The sequence below is a fragment of the Entelurus aequoreus genome, linkage group LG06 (genome assembly GCF_033978785.1).
Source record: "Entelurus aequoreus isolate RoL-2023_Sb linkage group LG06, RoL_Eaeq_v1.1, whole genome shotgun sequence".
In the NCBI taxonomy this organism is placed as follows: Eukaryota; Metazoa; Chordata; class Actinopteri; order Syngnathiformes; family Syngnathidae; genus Entelurus; species Entelurus aequoreus.
Window position 1 is genome coordinate 1,805,989 of NC_084736.1, and position 8,127 is coordinate 1,814,115.

Here is an 8,127-nt window from a genome sequence, read left to right on the forward strand (position 1 = left end):
TAACCCTAACCCTAACCCTAACCCTAACCCTAACCCTAACCCTAACCCTAACCCTAACCCGAACCCTAACCCTAACCCTAACCCTAACCCTAACCCTAACCCTAACCCTAACCCTAACCCTAACCCTAACCCTAACCCTAACCCTAACCCTAACCCTAACCCTAACCCTAACCCTAACCCTAACCCTAACCCTAACCCTAACCCTAACCCTAACCCTAACCCTAACCCTAACCCTAACCCTAACCCTAACCCTAACCCTAACCCTAACCCTAACCCTAACCCTAACCCTAACCCTAACCCTAACCCTAACCCTAACCCTAACCCTAACCCTAACCCTAACCCTAACCCTAACCCTAACCCTAACCCTAACCCTAACCCTAACCCTAACCCTAACCCTAACCCTAACCCTAACCCTAACCCTAACCCTAACCCTAACCCTAACCCTAACCCTAACCCTAACCCTAACCCTAACCCTAACCCTAACCCTAACCCTAACCCTAACCCTAACCCTAACCCTAACCCTAACCCTAACCCTAACCCTAACCCTAACCCTAACCCTAACCCTAACCCTAACCCTAACCCTAACCCTAACCCTAACCCTAACCCTAACCCTAACCCTAACCCTAACCCTAACCCTAACCCTAACCCTAACCCTAACCCTAACCCTAACCCTAACCCTAACCCTAACCCTAACCCTAACCCTAACCCTAACCCTAACCCTAACCCTAACCCTAACCCTAACCCTAACCCTAACCCTAACCCTAACCCTAACCCTAACCCTAACCCTAACCCTAACCCTAACCCTAACCCTAACCCTAACCCTAACCCTAACCCTAACCCTAACCCTAACCCTAACCCTAACCCTAACCCTAACCCTAACCCTAACCCTAACCCTAACCCTAACCCTAACCCTAACCCTAACCCTAACCCTAACCCTAACCCTAACCCTAACCCTAACCCTAACCCTAACCCTAACCCTAACCCTAACCCTAACCCTAACCCTAACCCTAACCCTAACCCTAACCCTAACCCTAACCCTAACCCTAACCCTAACCCTAACCCTAACCCTAACCCTAACCCTAACCCTAACCCTAACCCTAACCCTAACCCTAACCCTAACCCTAACCCTAACCCTAACCCTAACCCTAACCCTAACCCTAACCCTAACCCTAACCCTAACCCTAACCCTAACCCTAACCCTAACCCTAACCCTAACCCTAACCCTAACCCTAACCCTAACCCTAACCCTAACCCTAACCCTAACCCTAACCCTAACCCTAACCCTAACCCTAACCCTAACCCTAACCCTAACCCTAACCCTAACCCTAACCCTAACCCTAACCCTAACCCTAACCCTAACCCTAACCCTAACCCTAACCCTAACCCTAACCCTAACCCTAACCCTAACCCTAACCCTAACCCTAACCCTAACCCTAACCCTAACCCTAACCCTAACCCTAACCCTAACCCTAACCCTAACCCTAACCCTAACCCTAACCCTAACCCTAACCCTAACCCTAACCCTAACCCTAACCCTAACCCTAACCCTAACCCTAACCCTAACCCTAACCCTAACCCTAACCCTAACCCTAACCCTAACCCTAACCCTAACCCTAACCCTAACCCTAACCCTAACCCTAACCCTAACCCTAACCCTAACCCTAACCCTAACCCTAACCCTAACCCTAACCCTAACCCTAACCCTAACCCTAACCCTAACCCTAACCCTAACCCTAACCCTAACCCTAACCCTAACCCTAACCCTAACCCTAACCCTAACCCTAACCCTAACCCTAACCCTAACCCTAACCCTAACCCTAACCCTAACCCTAACCCTAACCCTAACCCTAACCCTAACCCTAACCCTAACCCTAACCCTAACCCTAACCCTAACCCTAACCCTAACCCTAACCCTAACCCTAACCCTAACCCTAACCCTAACCCTAACCCTAACCCTAACCCTAACCCTAACCCTAACCCTAACCCTAACCCTAACCCTAACCCTAACCCTAACCCTAACCCTAACCCTAACCCTAACCCTAACCCTAACCCTAACCCTAACCCTAACCCTAACCCTAACCCTAACCCTAACCCTAACCCTAACCCTAACCCTAACCCTAACCCTAACCCTAACCCTAACCCTAACCCTAACCCTAACCCTAACCCTAACCCTAACCCTAACCCTAACCCTAACCCTAACCCTAACCCTAACCCTAACCCTAACCCTAACCCTAACCCTAACCCTAACCCTAACCCTAACCCTAACCCTAACCCTAACCCTAACCCTAACCCTAACCCTAACCCTAACCCTAACCCTAACCCTAACCCTAACCCTAACCCTAACCCTAACCCTAACCCTAACCCTAACCCTAACCCTAACCCTAACCCTAACCCTAACCCTAACCCTAACCCTAACCCTAACCCTAACCCTAACCCTAACCCTAACCCTAACCCTAACCCTAACCCTAACCCTAACCCTAACCCTAACCCTAACCCTAACCCTAACCCTAACCCTAACCCTAACCCTAACCCTAACCCTAACCCTAACCCTAACCCTAACCCTAACCCTAACCCTAACCCTAACCCTAACCCTAACCCTAACCCTAACCCTAACCCTAACCCTAACCCTAACCCTAACCCTAACCCTAACCCTAACCCTAACCCTAACCCTAACCCTAACCCTAACCCTAACCCTAACCCTAACCCTAACCCTAACCCTAACCCTAACCCTAACCCTAACCCTAACCCTAACCCTAACCCTAACCCTAACCCTAACCCTAACCCTAACCCTAACCCTAACCCTAACCCTAACCCTAACCCTAACCCTAACCCTAACCCTAACCCTAACCCTAACCCTAACCCTAACCCTAACCCTAACCCTAACCCTAACCCTAACCCTAACCCTAACCCTAACCCTAACCCTAACCCTAACCCTAACCCTAACCCTAACCCTAACCCTAACCCTAACCCTAACCCTAACCCTAACCCTAACCCTAACCCTAACCCTAACCCTAACCCTAACCCTAACCCTAACCCTAACCCTAACCCTAACCCTAACCCTAACCCTAACCCTAACCCTAACCCTAACCCTAACCCTAACCCTAACCCTAACCCTAACCCTAACCCTAACCCTAACCCTAACCCTAACCCTAACCCTAACCCTAACCCTAACCCTAACCCTAACCCTAACCCTAACCCTAACCCTAACCCTAACCCTAACCCTAACCCTAACCCTAACCCTAACCCTAACCCTAACCCTAACCCTAACCCTAACCCTAACCCTAACCCTAACCCTAACCCTAACCCTAACCCTAACCCTAACCCTAACCCTAACCCTAACCCTAACCCTAACCCTAACCCTAACCCTAACCCTAACCCTAACCCTAACCCTAACCCTAACCCTAACCCTAACCCTAACCCTAACCCTAACCCTAACCCTAACCCTAACCCTAACCCTAACCCTAACCCTAACCCTAACCCTAACCCTAACCCTAACCCTAACCCTAACCCTAACCCTAACCCTAACCCTAACCCTAACCCTAACCCTAACCCTAACCCTAACCCTAACCCTAACCCTAACCCTAACCCTAACCCTAACCCTAACCCTAACCCTAACCCTAACCCTAACCCTAACCCTAACCCTAACCCTAACCCTAACCCTAACCCTAACCCTAACCCTAACCCTAACCCTAACCCTAACCCTAACCCTAACCCTAACCCTAACCCTAACCCTAACCCTAACCCTAACCCTAACCCTAACCCTAACCCTAACCCTAACCCTAACCCTAACCCTAACCCTAACCCTAACCCTAACCCTAACCCTAACCCTAACCCTAACCCTAACCCTAACCCTAACCCTAACCCTAACCCTAACCCTAACCCTAACCCTAACCCTAACCCTAACCCTAACCCTAACCCTAACCCTAACCCTAACCCTAACCCTAACCCTAACCCTAACCCTAACCCTAACCCTAACCCTAACCCTAACCCTAACCCTAACCCTAACCCTAACCCTAACCCTAACCCTAACCCTAACCCTAACCCTAACCCTAACCCTAACCCTAACCCTAACCCTAACCCTAACCCTAACCCTAACCCTAACCCTAACCCTAACCCTAACCCTAACCCTAACCCTAACCCTAACCCTAACCCTAACCCTAACCCTAACCCTAACCCTAACCCTAACCCTAACCCTAACCCTAACCCTAACCCTAACCCTAACCCTAACCCTAACCCTAACCCTAACCCTAACCCTAACCCTAACCCTAACCCTAACCCTAACCCTAACCCTAACCCTAACCCTAACCCTAACCCTAACCCTAACCCTAACCCTAACCCTAACCCTAACCCTAACCCTAACCCTAACCCTAACCCTAACCCTAACCCTAACCCTAACCCTAACCCTAACCCTAACCCTAACCCTAACCCTAACCCTAACCCTAACCCTAACCCTAACCCTAACCCTAACCCTAACCCTAACCCTAACCCTAACCCTAACCCTAACCCTAACCCTAACCCTAACCCTAACCCTAACCCTAACCCTAACCCTAACCCTAACCCTAACCCTAACCCTAACCCTAACCCTAACCCTAACCCTAACCCTAACCCTAACCCTAACCCTAACCCTAACCCTAACCCTAACCCTAACCCTAACCCTAACCCTAACCCTAACCCTAACCCTAACCCTAACCCTAACCCTAACCCTAACCCTAACCCTAACCCTAACCCTAACCCTAACCCTAACCCTAACCCTAACCCTAACCCTAACCCTAACCCTAACCCTAACCCTAACCCTAACCCTAACCCTAACCCTAACCCTAACCCTAACCCTAACCCTAACCCTAACCCTAACCCTAACCCTAACCCTAACCCTAACCCTAACCCTAACCCTAACCCTAACCCTAACCCTAACCCTAACCCTAACCCTAACCCTAACCCTAACCCTAACCCTAACCCTAACCCTAACCCTAACCCTAACCCTAACCCTAACCCTAACCCTAACCCTAACCCTAACCCTAACCCTAACCCTAACCCTAACCCTAACCCTAACCCTAACCCTAACCCTAACCCTAACCCTAACCCTAACCCTAACCCTAACCCTAACCCTAACCCTAACCCTAACCCTAACCCTAACCCTAACCCTAACCCTAACCCTAACCCTAACCCTAACCCTAACCCTAACCCTAACCCTAACCCTAACCCTAACCCTAACCCTAACCCTAACCCTAACCCTAACCCTAACCCTAACCCTAACCCTAACCCTAACCCTAACCCTAACCCTAACCCTAACCCTAACCCTAACCCTAACCCTAACCCTAACCCTAACCCTAACCCTAACCCTAACCCTAACCCTAACCCTAACCCTAACCCTAACCCTAACCCTAACCCTAACCCTAACCCTAACCCTAACCCTAACCCTAACCCTAACCCTAACCCTAACCCTAACCCTAACCCTAACCCTAACCCTAACCCTAACCCTAACCCTAACCCTAACCCTAACCCTAACCCTAACCCTAACCCTAACCCTAACCCTAACCCTAACCCTAACCCTAACCCTAACCCTAACCCTAACCCTAACCCTAACCCTAACCCTAACCCTAACCCTAACCCTAACCCTAACCCTAACCCTAACCCTAACCCTAACCCTAACCCTAACCCTAACCCTAACCCTAACCCTAACCCTAACCCTAACCCTAACCCTAACCCTAACCCTAACCCTAACCCTAACCCTAACCCTAACCCTAACCCTAACCCTAACCCTAACCCTAACCCTAACCCTAACCCTAACCCTAACCCTAACCCTAACCCTAACCCTAACCCTAACCCTAACCCTAACCCTAACCCTAACCCTAACCCTAACCCTAACCCTAACCCTAACCCTAACCCTAACCCTAACCCTAACCCTAACCCTAACCCTAACCCTAACCCTAACCCTAACCCTAACCCTAACCCTAACCCTAACCCTAACCCTAACCCTAACCCTAACCCTAACCCTAACCCTAACCCTAACCCTAACCCTAACCCTAACCCTAACCCTAACCCTAACCCTAACCCTAACCCTAACCCTAACCCTAACCCTAACCCTAACCCTAACCCTAACCCTAACCCTAACCCTAACCCTAACCCTAACCCTAACCCTAACCCTAACCCTAACCCTAACCCTAACCCTAACCCTAACCCTAACCCTAACCCTAACCCTAACCCTAACCCTAACCCTAACCCTAACCCTAACCCTAACCCTAACCCTAACCCTAACCCTAACCCTAACCCTAACCCTAACCCTAACCCTAACCCTAACCCTAACCCTAACCCTAACCCTAACCCTAACCCTAACCCTAACCCTAACCCTAACCCTAACCCTAACCCTAACCCTAACCCTAACCCTAACCCTAACCCTAACCCTAACCCTAACCCTAACCCTAACCCTAACCCTAACCCTAACCCTAACCCTAACCCTAACCCTAACCCTAACCCTAACCCTAACCCTAACCCTAACCCTAACCCTAACCCTAACCCTAACCCTAACCCTAACCCTAACCCTAACCCTAACCCTAACCCTAACCCTAACCCTAACCCTAACCCTAACCCTAACCCTAACCCTAACCCTAACCCTAACCCTAACCCTAACCCTAACCCTAACCCTAACCCTAACCCTAACCCTAACCCTAACCCTAACCCTAACCCTAACCCTAACCCTAACCCTAACCCTAACCCTAACCCTAACCCTAACCCTAACCCTAACCCTAACCCTAACCCTAACCCTAACCCTAACCCTAACCCTAACCCTAACCCTAACCCTAACCCTAACCCTAACCCTAACCCTAACCCTAACCCTAACCCTAACCCTAACCCTAACCCTAACCCTAACCCTAACCCTAACCCTAACCCTAACCCTAACCCTAACCCTAACCCTAACCCTAACCCTAACCCTAACCCTAACCCTAACCCTAACCCTAACCCTAACCCTAACCCTAACCCTAACCCTAACCCTAACCCTAACCCTAACCCTAACCCTAACCCTAACCCTAACCCTAACCCTAACCCTAACCCTAACCCTAACCCTAACCCTAACCCTAACCCTAACCCTAACCCTAACCCTAACCCTAACCCTAACCCTAACCCTAACCCTAACCCTAACCCTAACCCTAACCCTAACCCTAACCCTAACCCTAACCCTAACCCTAACCCTAACCCTAACCCTAACCCTAACCCTAACCCTAACCCTAACCCTAACCCTAACCCTAACCCTAACCCTAACCCTAACCCTAACCCTAACCCTAACCCTAACCCTAACCCTAACCCTAACCCTAACCCTAACCCTAACCCTAACCCTAACCCTAACCCTAACCCTAACCCTAACCCTAACCCTAACCCTAACCCTAACCCTAACCCTAACCCTAACCCTAACCCTAACCCTAACCCTAACCCTAACCCTAACCCTAACCCTAACCCTAACCCTAACCCTAACCCTAACCCTAACCCTAACCCTAACCCTAACCCTAACCCTAACCCTAACCCTAACCCTAACCCTAACCCTAACCCTAACCCTAACCCTAACCCTAACCCTAACCCTAACCCTAACCCTAACCCTAACCCTAACCCTAACCCTAACCCTAACCCTAACCCTAACCCTAACCCTAACCCTAACCCTAACCCTAACCCTAACCCTAACCCTAACCCTAACCCTAACCCTAACCCTAACCCTAACCCTAACCCTAACCCTAACCCTAACCCTAACCCTAACCCTAACCCTAACCCTAACCCTAACCCTAACCCTAACCCTAACCCTAACCCTAACCCTAACCCTAACCCTAACCCTAACCCTAACCCTAACCCTAACCCTAACCCTAACCCTAACCCTAACCCTAACCCTAACCCTAACCCTAACCCTAACCCTAACCCTAACCCTAACCCTAACCCTAACCCTAACCCTAACCCTAACCCTAACCCTAACCCTAACCCTAACCCTAACCCTAACCCTAACCCTAACCCTAACCCTAACCCTAACCCTAACCCTAACCCTAACCCTAACCCTAACCCTAACCCTAACCCTAACCCTAACCCTAACCCTAACCCTAACCCTAACCCTAACCCTAACCCTAACCCTAACCCTAACCCTAACCCTAA